General features: G+C 46.2%; 1 pseudogene; it reads right to left on the bottom strand.

Moving 5' to 3' along the window:
* Positions 1 to 21,518, bottom strand: part of LOC118362533 (kinesin-like protein KIF26A) — a 127,663-nt pseudogene that overhangs the window by 41,471 nt on the left and 64,674 nt on the right.

Genomic DNA, 21,518 nt, shown 5'->3' with positions numbered 1-21,518 from the left:
AGTGGAGGTAGACAATCACAGTCAATACAATCCCTGTCCACCTTCGATTTACTTGGTTTCCTCTCTGCAGAGAAGTATAATTCTCTTTACAGCTGTTTGTAAAGTCAGCCAGGCCCCAAGCCCCCGAGCCAGCTAGGGAAGCAGGAGGACAGTAGAGAGGTGTTGGTGGAGCAGTGGTAGAGCAATTCACTCTGTTTGTGATGATGAGGTAAAAGCTTAACTGCCTGACAATAGCTCTCTTGTTCTCTATCCCCCAAATGGCTCTCTATCCTTGTGTGAATAAGAATCGCTTTAGTCTGATATATAGAGAACTACAGTTTGGGGGAAATCAACTCACACAGATTAGGCCTAAGCAGCTATTAATTATTCATATGTAGTGCAAGGCTGGGACCTGGGACAGACAGGGCTGACAGTGTGGAACAGGGGTCTGGAGGACACAGAAACACAGCAGCCCACCGGAAGCCATCTTGTTTCTGCAGACTGAGGAAGTAAAGCCAGAGTGAGCTCATGGGATCAGGGATCACAGGGAGACAATAGGTCATAACATTCTTCAACGCATATTCCATGCAGGCAGCTACTGGTCAATTAACTTGTATTCTTATTCCAGCTTTTCTCTCTTGTCTCCAGAACAATTATAATACATTCACATGATACCTCTAACTGAGGGATGCCATAGAGATTTACACTGAAAACTAATTCCCAGATCCCTGCAGCCCAGCAGGATTCCCATGTCCCTCCATTAGTGGCCTCATCGTCTGTGTGAATGAACGGTGAAGTCCTGGCTGGCCGTGGGCAGAGGAACAGCCTAGCAGGCCTGGTCATGTACTGCCTAACTGCTGAGGCCACAGTCTGTCTCCTGCCCACACACCGTCAAACACAACCTGGCCTTTCAGATCATCACCAACAGCACACGAAGAGACAAAGACACTCTTATGTCAAGTGGCAGGCACACAGGATGTAGTGGGTAGTGGGTCTCCATTCTAACATTCCCTCGTTTCCCCCTGTGTGAAAGGGATCTGTCACAGCCTGTCCACTGCCTCCCCTGTCATACAGGGCTCTCTATGACCCAGTGTTAGCCATAACTCTGCCTTGAGTCAGCGTTTCAGCCTTTGTCTGTCAGCCCCCCCCCCCCTATGTGAGTGGACCAGGCCAACCAGACTTACTGACTCAGGAGTTTAGGGGAAGTAGACATGGTGGTAGTCAGCGCCCTCCTCGGGGGTCTCTCTCCCTTCAAACAGCCAACTCACAGTGGACCCAGAGCACAGCCCTCGAGCTCCCTCTGTTCACCCCTACACCAGTCCTCTCTCTTGATGTGTTTACCATGCAGGGTGACAGCCACAACCTCCTCCACCCTGGCCGTCACAACACCGGCCTTCACACAGACACCCAGGGGGCACAGCAGAGTCACGCCAAGGGAAGGCAGAGCCAGTCTATACCACAGCAGTGGTAACGGGTGGTAGAGCTCCTCAGTGATGGTCTGATGAGGTGGTGCTATCTCCACTGTGCAGCAGACTGTACTGCCCAGGACAGCCAGAGGAAGTACGACTGGTTTGAGAGGGAGTCTGTATTTGGGATACACTCGGGTTGTTTGAAGATGACCTAGCAGCCTCAAATTTCCTCCAAGAAAACAAGAACCAAAACTATTTAAAGCTGCCAATACTAAATAAAACCTAAAATATTAATTAGCAAATGAGGGGATCTATCATCTGACATTATAACAGAAGGGGACTGGGGTTGAATCTGAGAGGTGGGTAGAGGTGTGGGCAATAGACAGGGGCTTGAGAAAGGGGTGGAAGGTGTGATATTGGGGTAGAAGGGATGTGGGTGATCCATCTGGTTGGTGCTAGACTGGGTGGTAGTAGTAGGCCCCTCAGGAGAGGAAGGGACCTACCTGCTGGTCTGCTGCAAATCCCAGAGGCGGTGGGTCTAGGCTGGATCTCCATCAACACCTCCCCACTGATGACGCTAGACAGGGCCCTGATAGCTTTTCACACCTGGCCTTATCCGGAGGCTATAGGGCTAGAGTCCCTTCCCCAGGCTCAGCTGCTGCTGCTGCTACGGCTGCTCAGCTCTGCTCTCCACTGCCAGACATTAGCCCCAGCAGGCTGATAGCCTGATTATGACAGGAAAATACCAGCTGGTATTTTACCCGACAGTAAACAAAGAGACCAAAAGCATCCTCTACCAACCATCATCTACCAACTCTCCAGAGCTTCTATTGATCTATTTAGGTCCTTAGAAGTGTTCAACAGCTAAGAATCAACAGATTCTATGTAAAAAAAAAAAAAAAAAAAGGAAAAACAACAATACAACTAAAGGTTTGGCTAAATGAATCCCTGCCAGTCAGGCAATGCTCAACACAGAAGCTAGCATTAACTATGCAGCTCCACTCCGCTTACTCTCTTCATAATAAAGCTGAGGCTTAACTTGCATTTCAACAGCGTTCTCTCCTGACTAAGCATTCTGCTCACTTTTTCCCATCTGTTGAAACATCCATCTATGTGAAGCTCAGCAACCAAACCATTACCCTTTTTACCATGGATTCAGGGATCACACAGAACAACTCCACCACAACATCAACACTACACACGGACTGCAGCACTAACATGAGGAACGCAAACACCCAAACACTGCAGCTGCATCGCCCATCTAAACTAAGATCTCCTCCAGCCCTGAGTTGGTATGTGTGTGACTTACTTGATTCCCATGGTGGTGGTGTGTCCGGTGCTCCCCTCGACAGGTCCTGACCTCCTCCTCCTGAAGCTGGCGGTCTGGAGCATCACCCCGAGCATACTGACTGTGTGTGTGTGTGTGAGAGAGTGTGTGAGGCTCAGAACTCCACTCCCCTGCCTTCGTCCACTCAGTCTCTAAATCCCCTAGCCAGCAGGTCCAGCCCAGAGCAGAGTAAAGCCACTCCGCAACTCCACTCAGCATTAATCTGTCTGACAATTTATCCCTGACACAGATCTCCACTGTCACTCACAGCACAGCCGGACAAACACACTGCATTTCCCTTCTGCATTCGCCTTAACAGTATCTCCCTCTCTCTCCTGTGTCCTCTGTAGTCAAAGTGGAGTGTGAGTGTGAGTGGCCCATGTTACACTTCACCCCCACATCCCTGCCCCCAACACTTACCCCCACCACTACAACAACCCCAACCCCAAACCAACCCCCACCAACAACCTCACACAGGAAGAACACAAGGACATTAGCACACAAACACACACACACACACACACACACACACACACACACACACACACACACACACACACACACACACACACACACACACACACACACACACACACACACACACACACACACACACACACACACAGCATAAGAACAACTTCTAGAAACTTCTCTATAGCAACAATCACTTGATTATACTTTAATGAATTGTAGTTCGGGCCCACAGCTTTTAACTTTGATTAAGGTATTTGTATGGAGATCTTCTCATAGTTTGATTAGTGCATCAGGGCTGGAGATCCCAACGGCCAAACATGACCCATTTGTAAGTCAAACCAATACATTCACCATGGATCACAGGGAATCATGTGTTCTGAGTACATCTACATATTTCTGCATGTTCATTGACCAGCTTTCATGTTAGTCATAAGGAGGCAAAACAGTTGTTTCTATGGTTACTTTCCACAGCCTCAGTAATGAAGCAGCACTTTAAATTTCTGACACAAAGACCAGGCAGGTCTTGTCTGGGGAGAGGCTGGATTGTTCGACTGTAATTACAGGATAATGCCTTGCCTTCCCCAACCCACAATCACAGTGATTACAGCAGTACACACACGCACTCACCTAGGCAGCAGCAGCTGCAGGGCCGCACAGGGCCGTAAAGACACTTCCTCCTGTGCTGACACTCCTCCAGGGCCACATTCCTAACAGCTGTTATCCCTGTTCCTCTGGCCGCTCTGCAAACCGCCTCTGCAGCAAACACTCCTCTTAGCTTTACGGGTTGCTCTCTGTTACTCAGAACAGCAAATGTAGTTCAGAGCATTGAGGAGAACTGCTCTGTGGTTAGTATTCCAGTTGCTTTCCCTCACCCTCTCTCTTCCATTCCCCTCTCTCTGTCTCTTTTTCTCCCTCCCTGCATGGGTCCTTAGGGATAGAAACACACCTCATTCCCAATCAGCAGGTATTAATGGAAGAGAGGGATGAGCAGGGCGGTCAGTGCGGCAGCGGAGACACGTCATTTAGCTGAGCTGCCAGGGCCCCTGCTGTGAGCGGTGCCTGCTCTCATTACTGAACGCTGTGTCAATGGACTAATCACATGCTCCGTCACAAAGCAATCAGTGTTCAGCACGCTAGTGAGCTGAATGAGCACTCCCTACTGCCCTCACTCTCTATACTGAGATACAAACACTAGCACGTGCGCACACGCACACGCACACACACACACACACACACACACACACACACACACACACACACACACACACACACACACACACACACACACACACACACACACACACACACACACACACACACACACACACACACACACACACACACACACACACACACACACACACACACAGACCACTCTGCTAGGACAGACCCTGACCTTTAACACCTACTGTCTTCAGGCTATTTTATTTGCCATCTCATTATTGATCCGGATCAATCTTTCTTTCAGTACACTCTGGTTGATAGGGCAAGAAGAAGGGTTGAATGGGGATTTGTAAAAGTGTAACACTAAACTACAGTGCCTTTGGAAAGTATTCAGACGCCTTGATTTTTTCCACATTTGGTTGCGTTACAGCCTTATTCTAAAATTGATTTAAATAAATAAAAATCCTCAGCAATCTGCACACAATACCCCATAATGACAAAGCAAAAACAGGTTTTAAGAAATAGCTTATTTACATAAGTATTCAGACCCTTTGCTATGAGACTCGAAATTGAGCTCAGGTGCATTCTGTTTCCATTGATCGTCCTTGAGATGTTTCTACAACATGATTGGAGTCCACCTGTGGTAAATTCAATTGATTGGACATGATTTGGAAAGGCACACACCTGTCTATATAAGGTCCCACTGTTGACAGTGCATGTCAGAGCAAAAGCCATGATGTCGAAGGAATTGTCCATAGAGCTCCGAGACAGGATTGTGTCGAGGCATAGATCTGGGGAAGGGTACCAAAGAATGTCTGCAGCATTGAAATGGAAGAAGTTTGGAACCACCAAGACACTTCTTAGAGCTGGTCTCCCAGCCAAACTGAGCAATCGGGGGAAGGGCCTTGGCCAGGGAGGTGACCAAGAACCCGATGCTCACTCTGACAGAGCTCTACAATTCCTCTGTGCATATGGAAGAATCTTCCAGAAGGACAACCAAATTTGCAACACTCCACCAATCAGGCCTTTATTGTAGAGTGGCCAGACGGAAGCCCCTTCTCAGTAAAGTGCACAACAGCCAACTTGGAGTTTGCCAAAAATGCACCTAAACACTCTCAGACCATGAGAAACAAGATTCTCTGGTCTGATGAAACCAATACTGAACTCTTTAACCTGAATGCCAAGCGTCACATCTGGAGAAAACCTGTCACCATCCCTACGGTGAAGCATGGTGGTAACAGCATCATGCTGTGGAGAAGTTTTTCAGTAGCAGGGACTGGGAGACTAGTCAGGATCGAGGCTAAGATGAACGGAGCAAAGTACAGGGAGATCGTTGATGAAAACCTGCTTCAGAGCGCCCAGGACCTCGGACTGGGGCGAAGGTTCACCTTCCAACATGACAACAACCATAAGCACACAGTCAAGACAAAGCAGGTGTGGCTTCGGGACAAGTCTCTGAATGTACTTGAGTGGCCTAGCCAGAGCCCGGACTTAAACCCGATCGAACATCTTTGGAGAGACCTGAAAATAGCTGTGCAGCAATACTCCCCATCCAATCTGACAGAGCTTGAGAGGATCTGCAGAGAAGAATGGGAAACTCTCCAAATACATGTTTTTGCAGCTTGTAGCGTCATACACAAGAAGACTCAAGGCTGTAATCGCTACCAAAGGTACTTCAACAAAGTCCTGAGTAAAGGGTCTGAATAATTATGTAAATGTGATATTTCCTTTTTTATTCCTTTTTGAATAAATTAGCAACAAATTCAAATAACCCGTTTTTGCTTTGTCATTATGGGTATTGTGGGTAGATTGATGAGGGGAAAAAACAATTTAATACATTTTAGAATAAGGCTGTAACCTAACAAAATGTGAAAAAAGTCAAGGGGTCTGAATACTTTCCGAAGGTACTGTATGTAGGGCTATACCATATTTTCTGATATACCGGTATTGATGTAGGGACTGGTTTGGGTTTTTACTTTACCTTCTATACCGGGATTTGAATGTTTTTTTGTTAAATGTGAAATGCCATGTGTAATGTAAATTTGTATAGCTTACTTCACTACTTGAGTCATCTATCTTCGCTCTTTCTCTCTGTGCTACTTTCCACACAGACCTAGCCATGCCCCCTGTCACTCAAGGAGCGCATTGGTTGTTCCTCAACGAGACACTTGCGTTCAGTCTGCATGGTCAATGCAGCACATGCAACAATGTTGATGACAATGCTGTTTTCACTTTGCTTCTTAATATAAATCTACTAGCGTTCTACAATGACACTATTCGTTTGTTTCTTACGTCAGCAAAGAGCTAGTTTGTCTTTTCTTAGAAAATTTCCCTAAATCTTGTGAGACGCTACTTGTTAGCCGCTAATGCCAATAGCTAGCTAGCAAATGCATGTACTGTATTTATCTCAGTTGAGCAGTGGTGTAAAGTACTAAAGTAAAAATACTTTCAAGTATTACTTAAGTCGTTTTTTTTGGTATCTGTACTTTACTTCACTATTTTTATTTCTTACAACTTTTATTTTTACTTCACTAAATTCCTAAAGAAAATTGTGCACTTTTTTCTCCATACATTTTCCCTGACACCTAAAAGCACTCGTTACATTTTGAATGCTTAGCAGGACAGGAAAATGGTCCAATTCACACACTTATCTAGAGAACATCCTGGTCATCTACTGCCTCTGATCTGGAGGACTCACTAAACACACATGCTTCATTTGTAAATGATGTCTAAGTGTTGGTGTGCCCCTGGCTATCCTTAAATACAACTAGAAAATGGTGCCATCTGGTTTGCTTAATTTAAGGAATTTGAAATGATTTATACTTTTACTTTTGATACTTAAGTACATTTTATCAATTACATTTACTTTTGATACTTAAGTATATTTAAAACAAAATACGTTTAGACTTTTTCTCAAGTAGTATTTTACTGGGTGAATCACTTTCACCTTCGTCATTTTCTATTAAACGTATCTTTAATTTTACTCAAGTATGACAATTGGGTAGTTTTTCCACCACTGCAACTGAGTGAAGGAAATGTAGAAATGATAAAAGTGCTGAAATATGTTTTGCTTGAAGATGAATTGAACAGTATAAAACAATCAACAAATTAAAAAAAGGTAAAGCAGACATCCACCTCAAACCGGGCGTGAAACTGCATATAAACTCTTATTCCATAAATTAACTTGAAATGCTATCTGGCCATGAAATGAGTCCAGCCAAATGTGTGCGCTCAGCTACAACATTGGGGATTGGGGGGTGGCGGCTCGGAGCAAGGCCTAGCCAATCAGTCTTCCCAGAGGGCACTCCCTCAGGGTCCAGCTGAGACACACTACTACTCCATCAAAGTGAGGGAAAAAATAAAAGTTGACTTATCCAACACATTGGATAACTCTTATAACGTTTGAGCTGAAGCTCAACAATAAAACAACCTCCGGCCTCTAGGTCACCAGGCTGCTAGTTATGGCGCACACCTGTCACCATCATTACACACACCTGCTCATCATCAGACTCACCTGGAATCCATCACCTCCCTGATTACCTTCCCTATATATGTCACTCCCTTTGGTTCCATCCCCAGGCGTTATTGTTTCTGTTCCGGTGTCAAGTCTGTGTGTTGTTTGTGTTCCTTGTTTTGCGGTTATTTATTAAAACACACCCTCTCTGACCTTGCTTCCCGACTCTCAGTGCACATCGTTACAGACTCATTGATATCACCTAGAATGTATGTGTTGCCACCCTAGGATCACTCATTACTCATAAAACAAATGTAGAACTTTTGTTATTCAAAAACTAAAAATACAGTCATACCGTCCAATTTTTTTTCTTTAAATACCGTGATATAATATTTTGGCCATATCCCCCAGCCCTAACTGTATGTGAGGCATCTTTATTAGCTTTGACCAAAGCTTTCATTTCATTGAACATTACCTCTACGGTAATGTGAACCTTTTATTTTTACTGGCGCTATAAGACCCATTCTTCATGTGTCTGTAGAAAATAACTGATTTATGAACAAAAAAGGAAAAAATGAAAGCTTAGGAGAAGAGATTTGATGAGGAATCAGCAACTAGTAATGAAACGGTAGCAATAGTTCAGCTTCAATTGTTCAATTCATACTGAGGCACATTTCCTGTCTACATAATGACTAGAGACATTCAGAGGGGTTGGGTTAAATGTGGAAGACACATTTCAGTTGAAGGCATTCAGTACAACTGACTAGGTATCCCCCTTTACCTTTCCCATTATGGAGAGGGGACTCAACCTAAACCATTTTACCTGGGCAGAGAGTAGGGGAGCCACATGAGATAATGCTCCGTGGGAAAATTTTCCCAGCAGTTGACAAGAAGAGTAATAGTAGTTGGAGTTTATGGGTTATCAAATTAACATTTATAATAAAATGTTTTTTCAATGGAACAGACAAGTTTAAAATAATTTCAAATGCTAGATTTGTATTTATTTATCTGCACCAGAGGCAATCACTGAGAGGAACCAGTATTTTCTTTCTCTCTCTTTCCCTCTCTCTCGTTCTTCTCTTTCTTCTCAGAATCTCCATAATTGCATTCTAACAAAAATGTAATCTGTGAGTTGAACAGCTTTCCTGAATGTCTGTGGAGCTACACTCCAGAGGGAAGCAGACACTGGTTATTCAGCTCAAATATCCTGCTCTCTGAGCACATTCACATGGATTTAACTAATTTTATCTTTGGAAGCCACAAAAAGGAATATTAATTACAAATTAGTTTTCAATCAGCCTCAAAACGTGATTAGGCTCATTTGGTCTTCAGATTTTTACATTGTTAGAGTAAAGATGAAAATGATGATGATGATTACATTCTAATAATGGAAGCAGTGGAGGTGCTTGTGGAGGCAACAGTTGCAGTAACTGAGGAAGTGGGTGTTCTTCCAGTCCAGCCCAGTGCATCCCCACCACCTCGCCGTCCACCGTCCTCTCCTGTATCTGTATCTGTACCTGTGGAATGTGATGCTGTTTAAAGCTGACTGAGCCCTGTTATCACCATACGTCTCCTCGCCAAGCAAAACAACGCACATTCTTGGCAGGGAAGTATCTCTGGGATGAAATGAAAGGAGGAACCCTTCAACGCCTACACCACCTCCCCTCCTATCCCACCAGGACGCAAATGAGGGGGAAAACAAGTCCCTCTCCCTTCTTTTCCCTCTGTTTCCCTCTGAGAGACACACACAACATAGCTGTTCAGCCTTCGCTTTTTGAGCCCTTGTCCAAAGAAAACAGTAGAAATAATAAATCACCTTCTGAAATTAACCCTGTCCATACCTAGGTCACAGCTCGCCGTTGTTCACGCTTGACCCACCGCCTCGCTCACAGGAAGTGACATGTACAGGAAGTGACACATTTAGAAGAGCATTTGGAATATCCTCCCTGCCAAAGGAGAGGCCCCACAGTCCCAGTCCTATACTCTGACCCCGCTAAAGTTGACAAGAGGAGCTCATTTGAGCATTTGGAGAGAAAGCTGAGCCATACTGTCACACTTCACAACGTCCCCCTCGCCTGTGTCCTCTGCCTCCCAGGGTGCAACACGCTAACAGCCCTATGCATCATCCTTACCAGCTTCCCCCAGTTTCCCTCAGGCTAACTTTCATTGGGGCACACAGCTCCTTGGGGAGTTGAGGCTGTACAGGGACGGTGAATGTACACACTGACCAACCTGCCTGAGAATCTACCAATGACATCCTTCTGCATTAGAGAAGCCATTGGAGAGCTGTCTGTACTCCCAGTGGAGGCATACATATCACCCAGAGCATTAGTGTTGCCACAGCCAAATGGAGCACTGAGTGTCTGCTGAGGCTGACTACATACACGGAGCAGTAGACACCTCATTGGGAATTTAGACAATAGCAAGACTGAATACAAGCTGAACTGCACGAGAGGCAAAACTGACTGACTTTAAATAGAGCCAAACAAAGAAACCACAGCTGTACATCAAAGAAGAACAAACTGCTTGAACCTAAACCCTTTTGTGAGACATTATCCATTCATAGGCACTGGTGCCTTGATAAATGTACACTCACTACATATTCCACACACTGTTCCAGCACAGCCTAAAATCATGCCATAATTCAACCATGGCAAGGACAACATCCTCATGGAATAGGACCACATCACGCTAGACTCTAGTGCAATAATGAACCATGACCTCATTGTGTGAAGACAAGTCACCACACAGATCCCTTCCACAGAAGCACGCCTTACAGAGGCAACCAACCAAACACGCCTTAAAGCCAACATGATACAGCACAACAGACCATAATCATCATCACTCTCAGCCCTGTGTCAGACTCTCTTCAGGTGTGATTTGAGTGAAAGGCGGGTTTTGTGTACTGTGGGGTTACCTGATGAAGAAGGAGGCTGCAGCGGATGCACTCTGAGTGGAGGTGGTTGTGGAGGTGTGGCCAGGGGCAGGGTGGGTGACGTCACACTGTCCCAGCTGGACGGAGCTCCTCTGTCGGCTGGGGGTCAGACTACAGTTGGAGCTGTGGACAGGGGCCTCCGAAGCAGGGACAGGAACATCCCTCTCTACGTCCCCCATCAGACCCTGTGCCTGCAAAGAGACAGACCGAGAGAGACAGACAGAGAGACCGACAGAGAGAGACACAGAGAGTTAGCAATGAGTGGGCCTCAAGAGTTAACCACCACTGCTGGACCCCAACACCTCTCTTCCAGCCCATTTACTCCCTCTCTCCTCTCCTCCGCCACAGATGGGCAGGCAGCTGCTCTGGCAATCCCAGTAAACGGGTGTCAGTTATTCACCTCAGCAACAACTAACTCCCCACAGGATGGCAAGGGCGCTGGACTGGACTGTCCTAGACTGGACTAGACTGGACTGTACTAGACTGGACTGTACTAGACTGGACTGTTCTAGACTGGACTGTCCTAGACTGGACTAGACTGGACTGGACTAGGCTGGACTGTACTACACTGGACTGTCCTAGACTGGACTGGACTAGATTGGACTGGACTACACTGGACTGTCCTAGACTGGACTGGACTAGACTGGACTGGACTATACTGGACTACCCTAGACTGGACTGGACTGCATTGGACTGGACTACACTGGACTGTCCTAGACTGGACTGGACTACACTGGACTGGACTACACTGGACTGTCCTAGACTGGATTAGACTAGACTGGACTGGACTGGACTACACTGGACTGGACTAGACTGGACTGGACTACACTGGACTGTCCTAGACTGGACTAGACTGGACTGGACTACACTGGACTGGACTAGACTGGACTGCTTAATTCTGGCCATACTAAGGAGGATGCACGGTGTGAATGATAATTAAGTGATAGCCAACATCTAATTACAGTTTAGCTGTTAAATCATTGGCCATATACACACATCAGCAGCTAATTTGGCATGTGTGAGCAGCTTTGTAATGCACAGCTTGATTTAAACAGGAAAATAAATATTTACCATCCAACAACAAAAGACATCTCCATATCTACACACAAACCATAAGCAGTGGAATACCATAGTAGACACAACCCTTTTCTCTGATAGGCCCATGATGACTACTGCTCTGTGAAGGTATGCTTAAGGTGCAGATGTAGAGGGGTAACAGAGCCTGTCTGCAGCGCTGCCTGCCAGCTGGGGTATGAGTCAGGAGCAGAAGGAAGCTGCCTCAGCCTGGCCCCAGGCCCCAGGCCCCAGGCCCCAGGCCCCAGGGGTGGTAATGACTAGGGGTGATGAGGCAGGTCCCAGACTGCTCTCGGAGTGCTAGTCTGGGGGAAGGGGGCCAGAGAGTTGGTCCACTGATCACCCAGGCAGCCCATAATACACATCCCTGTTCCTACCAGGTGCACCATGACAACACAGGGTTAATCCTCACCCTAACCACGAGTATATCCAACTGTACAGTGATCAATGAAACTTGACAAGAACCAGTTTTGTGGGTCAGCCCAAAACAAATGGTCGAATTAAGCCTCTAGTTTTCATTTACATTTATCCTGGTGACACCTCCACACTGGGTAACCAGCAACCTGGAGTCAAACCCGGCATGAGGCTTCACAGTATATCTTTTGTCAACGCTATCCAGTCCCTCTGTAAATTGACTTACTCAATGGTTGCCCTAGATTCATGTTTGGTAAGTAAAATAACATCATTTACAATATTTGTATAAAGTGTTCTACCGGCGTGCGCCATCTATCAACGGAGGCTGACAGCTGATCCAGTTATATGACAGAGCTGACATGCGAGTGCTATACATCAGTATGCAGGGGCATACATTCAGACATTCACAGGAACACAGGCACCTCCGGCAGTAGGGTTATATCTCAGCACAAGCACTGACACTATAAGCTTGTCATGATCACCACAATCAAATGTGGTTGTTTTGAATCCCAAGGGAATTGCTCATTGACTGTACCTCAGAGAGCATTAACCAGCTTGCCACTTCTGCTTATTAATAATCACATTGACTTATTTTGTTTAGATGCCAGACACCTGTGTTGTGTTGTTCCGGATATCCGTGGAAATAAGTCTAATCATTGAACATGCTTATTTAGGCACTTTGGCAGTGTTGAAAGTCCAACAATGTGGATTGGTGAGTTGTGAGACAGCGAGGGCCTCTTGTACGTGTACATGTCAGGGTTATGATTTGTGAAGTGCGTGATGGAGAGACGAGGTGCAAACTGAAATGAGCCGAGCGTAGATTCTTCACACGCACCTGGCGGAGTGGAAAGACTCACGACAGCAGGTCGGGTGTCCGTGACAGAACAGGAACTCAACCCATACCAGAGAGGTGTACCCATGTCACATCATCCAGAAAGACTGAAATACCTCACACACTTAGGCAGGATGCCTATCTGGACAGCTCATCCACAACCCTGTCACAGATTAAGCCAATTCTGGTGTCAGGTTTTAGAATAAAAATGGCAGCAGGTTTGAGGAGCCCATTGAGGGTAGAGTATGAGGGTGGAGGAGGGATGTTGTGGAGTGTAACCAGAATAAACAGCTCACTGTAACACACACAGACACCCATATGATTTTGAAAAACACATCATAATGCCTGTCAGGAGAGAGACTCAGGACTTAAGATCTTCAAGTAACCTCCTCTACAAGGCGGTAGGCCAGTAAGGCCACTGCTGTCCCTGGTTAAGGGCCCTGGTCAGATAATTAGGCACTGACAGTGGTGTGTCAGTAATGAGGGGACCTACCACCCTTCAACTCCCAACCCCCTGGCACCCCGCACAGCCGATAGCTCCTGTTTCCCAGCAATGAGGGGGAGAAGAAGAGGCAGCATGATTTCAATACAGACTGTCTCGGGCCAGTGACTCCCTTCCCATCAGCATTCTAAAGAGCATTCGCTTCTCAGAGCCGGAGCCTAGTAGGGATCCCCGGTGACCTCTGATCCCACTGTCCCACAGGCCATTATTGCTGAGGTGAAATAAACCCTGCTAATCTGGGCCCGTCCTGATCCAATGGCTTCAGCAACAACTACAAATGGTGGAGGAGGAGTGTATACAGTAGATGGATCACTGGGATGCACAACAATAAATACATTTCTTTCTTGATTCTCCTTAAATGTTGCCCTAGAAAATGTTTTTTGACTGAACAGTAAAGGATGGACTCATCAGAAAAGAGTTCAAATAGAAATGTGCCTCCTCTATGCTTCATTCCTCCTCTATCCTTCTCTCTCCCATTCCTCTATCCTTCACTCTCTCTCTCTCCCTCTATCCCTCACTCTTTTTCATTCCTCTCACTCTCTCCCTCCTTCACTCTATCCTTCACGCTCTCTCTCTCCCTCTTCTATCCTTCACACTCTCTCTCTCTCTCCTCTATCCTTCACTCTCTCATTCCTCCTCTATGGTTCACTCTCTCCCTCCTCTATCCTTCACTCACTCTCTCCCTCCTCTATCCTTCACTCTCTCTCTCCCTCCTCTATCCTTCACTCTCTCTCTCTCTCCTCTATCCCTCACTCTCTCATTCCTCCTCTATACTTCACTCTCTCATTCCTCTATCCTTCACTCTCTCTCTCCTCTATCCCTCACTCTTTCATTCCTCCTCTATCCTTCACTCTCTCTATCTCTCTCCTCTATCCTTTACTCTCTCATTCCTCCTCTATCCTTCACTCTCTCTCTCCTCTATCCCTCACTCTCTCATTCCTCCTCTATCCTTCACTCTCTCTCTCCTCTATCCCTCACTCTTTCATTCCTCCTCTATCCTTCACTCTCTCTATCTCTCTCTCTCTGTCCATTCTCTCTCTCTCTCTCTCTCTCTCTCCTCTCTCCTTCACTCCTCTCATTCCCTCCTCTATCCTTCTTCACCTCTCTTCTCCTCTCTCTCTATCCTTCACTCTCTCCTCTATCCTTTACTCTCTCATTCCTCCTCTATCCTTCACTCACTCTCTCCCTCCTCTATCCTTCACTCTCTCTCTCCCTCCTCTATCCTTCACTCTCTCTCTCTCTCCCTCTATCCCTCACTCTCTCATTCCTCCTCTATACTTCACTCTCTCATTCCTCTATCCTTCACTCTCTCTCTCCTCTATCCCTCACTCTTTCATTCCTCCTCTATCCTTCACTCTCTCTATCTCTCTCCTCTATCCTTTACTCTCTCATTCCTCCTCTATCCTTCACTCTCTCTCTCCTCTATCCCTCACTCTCTCATTCCTCCTCTATCCTTCACTCTCTCTCTCCTCTATCCCTCACTCTCTCTCTCTCTCTCCCTCTATCCCTCACTCTTTCATTCCTCCTCTATCCTTCACTCTCTCTATCTCTCTCCTCCTCCTCTATCCTTCACTCATCCTCTCTCTCCTCCTCTATCCTTCACTCTCTCCTCTATCCTTCACTCTCTCCCTTCACTCTCCTATCCTTTACTCACTCTCTCCCTCCTCTATCCTCCACGCTCTCATTCCCTCCTCTATCCATTCTCTCTCTCCCTCCTCTATCCTTCACTCACTCTCTCCCTCCTCTATCCTTCACTCACTCTCTCCCTCCTCTATCCTTCACTCACTCTCTCCCTCCTCTATCCTTCACTCACTCTTTCCCTCTATCCTTCACTCACTCTCTCCCTCCTCTATCCTTCACTCACTCTTTCCCTCTATCCTTCACTCACTCTCTCTGTCCTCTATCCTTCACTCACTCTCTCCCTCCTCTATCCTTCACTCACTCTTTCCCTCTATCCTTCACTCACTCTCTCCGTTCTCTATCCTTCACTCACTCTCTCCCTCCTCTATCCTTCACTCTCTCTCTCCCTCTATCCTCCTTTGGATATACGGTTGTAGGAGTATGGTACATGTATGCAGTATAGGATATAATTTTATTTATTTTTAAATTTTACTTTAGGATGGGGGTGATCCTATTCCTCCTCTATCTCTCCCTCCTCTATCCTTCCTCCTCTCTCCCTCCTCTAATTAAGAATGTTTCAATAAAGAATGACTCTCTCTCTCCTCTTATCCCTCTCTTTCATTCCTCCTCTATCCTTCACTCTCTCTCTCTCTCTCTATCCTTTACTCTCTCATTCTCCTCTATCCTTCACTCTCTCTCTCTCTCTATCCCTCACTCTCTCTCTCTCTCTCTCTCTCTCTCTCTCTCTCTCTCTCTCTCTCTCTCTCTCTCTCTCTCTCTCTCTCCGCCAAAACTCTCTCTCTCTCTCTCTCTCTCTCTCTCTCTATCCTTCTCCCTCTCCTCTCTCCCTCTCCCCTCTCCCTCTCCCTCTATCCTCTCTCTCTCCCTCTCTCCTCTCACTCTCTCTCTCTCTCTCTCTCTATCTCTCTCTCCCTCCTCTATCCTTCACTCTCTCTCTCCCTCTATCCTCCTCTCTCTCTCTCTCGCTCTCTCTCTCTCTCTCTCTCATCATTCACTCTCTCTCTCCCTGTGTGGCCGGGAGCCATGCAGGCCCAGCTGTACTGTGGCAGACAGCAGCCCAGATGGTCCATTGGGCGTCCAGTGGGTACCAGACGTGTGAGAGGTCACACAGGGCCACTAGCGGCCAACAACACACTCTAAACCCCCAGGGTCAAGAGCACTCGGTTTTCGCAGATTAGCGTGCATTTGATTGTGGAGCAGAGGGCAAATCATAGATTTGTGTCAATCAATTAGTCATTTTATAGTGTCCACTGTTAAGTTCAGTATTCACTACTCACACTGTTGTCTGCACGGCTTAGAATGACGGAGTTGTTAATCTAACTAAATCCGACATCAGAGGTTAGAACTCATAGGTGTTAAATTATCAACTGAGGGGGGAATTCAACAACAGATGCTTTGATTTTGCTTCATCAGGTTTTTGGGAGACTGGAGTTCTCTAGCAGACCTTCCAGAGGACGGATGTGTTGTTTCCTCCATTTAACACAGATATGACTCAGTCTCTCAGTGAGCCCATTGCCCCAGCTGTTAACTGTAGTGTAAATGAACACACATTTAATTCCAAGCCAGAGCCTTTTCACTGTGTGAACGTTTCATGGTGTCCTATAATGGGCTGTGTGCTGGTAGACTAGATAGAGCCTTAAGGCTGGCACACATCACACCGAAAATGAATCTAGCGTTCGTCTGCCGAACACGCAATTTTATGTGTAAAATCGGTGAGCACACGGTTCACAAATTGCGTTCACGGGTGCTAAGTACTCCCGGCCAGCAAACGCTATTGGTGTGTCTGAACAGTAAAGCCCTCGGAATAAGACACTGTAAGATTGCTGTCAAACAGGTGGCACCTATCTGACTTTCTTTGTCTGCACTACAGAGCTCAACACTCGTCCCACAAAGTATTCAAGTGGGGAATTGTGAATTAAAGCACTTGCCTTTAGGGCTCCATATCATCTATGGCCTGTGCGGGTTTTTGTCATTCTGAGGGATCTTGTTTTAATGAAAGAAATGGACTTTCTGCTGTTTGTATCGTGGTATCCTGAAGGAACATGTGACTCTGAGAAGGCCCAGGCCCAGCCGTGTGGCATTGTGCAAAGCTTCATCCGAGTTACCATCGGCTCTAATTGCTTTTAGACACATAGGAGAACACAAGTCAGTCTCTCTCCCTATATGCAAGGCCTTTTGATTTGCCCTAGATTGCACACATGCTGTTAAATGATTCTGGAAGCCTCACATAAACTGCCACTAAAAGCACTTGTTGACAGTTAAAGAGAAAAACCTGTTTGTAATCTTCAGAGTCCAGAATGAGGAATAACACTGACGGATGCCGTAATTGAGTGCAATTTTTGGGACAGCGATTTTCAATGCCATATTAAGTAGAAGCCAAAACAGAAATAAAATGGAGGAGCCACAAACAGCTTCTGATTGAGAACATAAAAATGACAGAAGTAGAAAATATTAGCAATTGACGACTGCTTTTTGCTCAGTGCTCTCAGACTCCCTAGTGTAGAATGTCACAGCAATGTATAAGAGACAGGTTAGAGGCTTGGTCCAGATGTCCCTCTCTCTCTCTCTCTCGCTGCAGGAAGAAAACTCTTCAATAAAAAGGACAACATCCCATAATGATAACCCTGGAATAAAGTATAGTACAAGACATGGTGAAATGTCATGACTTCCGCTGAAGTCTGTCCCTCTCCTTGTTCAGGCGGCGTTCGGCGGTCGACGTCACCGGCCTTCTGGCCATCGCCGATCCACTTTTCATTTTCCATTTGTTTTGTCTTTGTCTTACACATCTGGTTTCAATCCTCCAATTACTTGTTCATTATTTAACCCTCTGTTCCCCCATGTTTGCTTGTAAGTAATTGTTTATTATATTGCGGTCCGTATTTGTGGTCTTGTATTTATACGACGTGTATTGTGATATATTTGAGTAAAATTGCTTTCATTACTCATTTCTGCTGTCCTGCGCCTGACTCATCTCACCAGCTACACACAGACGCTTTACAGGAATATGTCTGTATGGAGCAATATACTTTAGTATGCCTGAGACAGGATTTACAGCAAGATTGTAAGGTGGTCATTGGTTCAGTACATTAGTCTTGGTCTCCCCAATTAGCCAGTACCACCCAGAAGCCATGACTCCTGAGGAATGAGAGTTCACCTCTCCTGCAGAGTTCTGAGGCCCAGGGTCTGAGTGAGGTTCTTCTCATTTCTCTAAAGGTCAGAGATGTAATCATTCCATTGTCAGACTTTGTTCACTCAAAGTTCTCAAGCCAAGGTTCACAAATAACTTTGAAAACAACATTGACAAGAGTAACAAGCTGTCTATACAAAATATTCCTAGATGTGCTTTGACATAGTGTATCTGTATCAATAGTGATAATGATGAGTTTTGAAGGTCTGAATACATACTGGGCTGGGCTGAGGGAGGAAGTTGTTGACTCTGGAGATGCTCCACATGCCCTCAAGGTACTGCTGGGCCTGGATGGTGACCGATCCCAGGGTCCCAGTCAGCTGCCCTCCCCCCACCGTCACCTGGACATTGGTCTTGGGCCCAGCAGAGATAGAGGAGCCCTGCGGACAGTCCTGCCCCCTGTGCCAACTCTCCCTCAGGGGCAGAATGTTGTGGGCTTGGGCATGGGCTTTGGAAGGCTGCCTCACTTGGGCATTGGAGGAGGAGAGTGTCAGTTTATGAGGTTGCCCAGAGAGGGTGGTGGAGGGCAGAGCAGGCATGTCATGGCTCAGGGTCAGGGCCGCGTGCGGGGCGCCTACTGTCTGCAGGGCCTCCTGCCTCAGCTGGTGGAGAGGCGTAGAACACACCTGACAGCAGCCCTCATGGCTCCCGGGCACTTGGAGCTGGTCGAATAGGAAGGCTGCGTAGCCAGGGTCCTGTAGAGGAAATAAAGAGAGAGACTTAACATGGTCCCATTCAGAAAAAAACATGGTAGACTACGTCATATCTCCATATCAGTGTGATTGGGAGGTTTCCTTGATGTTGTTAATATTTTCCAGGTGTGACAGACAGTGGCTATTGGTGTGGTCCCTCTAGGAGGCTGCCCTTTGTGATCCTAGCTCTACCTCCCTCCCTGCCTCCCTCCCTGCCTCCCTCCCTGCCTGCCTGCCTGCCTGCCTGCCTGCCTGCCCTAACCACATTCACATCCTCCCCCTAGGAACTCAGTTTTGTTTGGAGCTGCTCTGCCTGCAACCAGAGACAGCAGATTATGTTGCTGGTGGATGTGCCTGCCTGGGCCTTGGACCCAAGTCAAACAACAGGGGCAAATCAGAAGAGGTAACAAAAAGGGAGTTTGAGGGATTAGTGGGAGAGACTCCAACAATCAAAGTCTGTGCATTCCTTTGGAACACCAACTCAGCCAGACTCTTCTCCAACTTTCTCCAAGGCTGCTTAAGGCTACAGAACCTGAATAAGGGTTTTGCACTGCATCAAATTAGAGAAGGAAACCAGTGGAGGTTTGTCCTTTCCCTCTGCCTGTTAAAAGACTTCCTGGAGTGTCCCTCACAGTTGGGTGGGAAGGGATTTGTTGGGGTTTAGAGAGGGAACCACAAAATAAAATAACAGCTGAGCCGATCCTAGGAGCTCAGAGCGTGCTATTTACATATTATGATAGTCAGTATGAAAACATACGATAAGATGCCCAGCGTGAAAAAAGAATCTCCTCCTGACAGCTAGAGGCTCATAGAGTCTCTGACGATCACTCACATCACCCAGCCTTTCACTAGTGATTACAAGTCACGTCATCATTGCTTTTCCTCATAATTTTACCTTTATTTGACTAGGCAAGTCAGTTAAGAACAAATTCTTATTTTCAATGACGGCCTAGGAACAGTGGGTTAACTGCCTGTTCAGGGGCAGAACGACAGATCTGTACCTTGTCAGCTCGGGGATTCGAACTTGCAACCTTTCGATTACTAGTCCAACACTCTAACCACTAGGCTACCCTGCCACTCTAACCACTAGGCTACCCTTCACACAAACACACACACACACACACACACACACACACACACACACACACACACACACACACACACACACACACACACACACACACACACACACACACACACACACACACACACACACACACACACACACACAGTCCCAGTCTCTGAAGGGGTATAAAGGCTCGGTAACCTCCCACCCATTGGAGTGGAGCTCTAAGACAGAAGCCCACAGATACATATTGTTTATGAGGCCTCTGTCCCAGTGAACCTCTGTGGTGATCAGGAGGAGTGAGACGGCCTGGCCAAACAACAATCCACTGCTTTTAATGCAGTGCCACTTAATACAGCAGGTCCAATATAACAGTCTCCATAGAGACACAACCCGTAGCCTTTAAATCTCCTCCCCTCTGAAGGCAAGTGAATACAGAGACTTTTAGGTGACCTCTATCTTAGAGCCCCTATCCTTATACCTACAGTATAAATTGGTATCATTACAGAGAGAATACAAACTGACCAGTTTCTCTATCCTTATGTATATATCGCACTTCACATCCTTTTATAAGGGCCGGGACGATACCAGTATCACAACGTTTTTTCCATGGCAAAAATGAAAACACAAAGCAGACCAAACTCTTTTTAAAAACCTGCTGTATGTCAAATATTGTGTCCTATAGCTTAGAAAATAAATACATGTGACTCTGGATGCTTCTAACATTAAGCATGAAACACACTGAGAATCTCACAGCCGATAGACTGACGGTACTTATCACAGTGGGAGGCCGTTCCTTCTCTTGCTAAGTCAAAAGCGGTACCTGCTGTGTGCCGACCCGATAGCGACAAACCTGCCGTTTTGTAGAATCACAATGTTCCTCAGTGGCCAACAACTTCACTTTGAGCCTATCAGAGAGCACGGGAGAGCCAACCCATTTTTTTTTAAAGGGCATTTTCTACGTAAATCCACAGATGAGCCAGTCACACTTCATATGCAATGTAGGCTATGGGATGGTAACTAGCTAATTGTACATATGCAACGCACACAACCCTAAATGCTTCCTCCAAGCTTGCTAACCACTTTAGCTAGTATTGACATTATAACTAAATCACAATGGATTAGCTAGTTCCAATGAAACAGCTGGCTGTATTAGCTGCCAAATTAGTGCAGTGTTCCTAGCTAGCTCGCTATGTTGTGCTAGCTAGGGGATATGCTAATGTTAGCTAGCTAAACATTTGGCTATTGGCTGGCACTGGCAGTATGGGATAATCATCTTGCTAGGTAGTTATCTAGCTGTGACCATCTGATTAGTATCAACAAGGGCTTTCTAAAAATTGCAACATTTGCGCACATAGCTTGGAATCT

This window comes from Oncorhynchus keta, chromosome 29 (assembly GCF_023373465.1).
Source record: "Oncorhynchus keta strain PuntledgeMale-10-30-2019 chromosome 29, Oket_V2, whole genome shotgun sequence".
Taxonomy (NCBI): domain Eukaryota; kingdom Metazoa; phylum Chordata; class Actinopteri; order Salmoniformes; family Salmonidae; genus Oncorhynchus; species Oncorhynchus keta.
The sequence above is the reverse complement of the archived record's forward strand: the minus strand, read 5'-3'. Positions and strand labels throughout refer to the sequence as shown.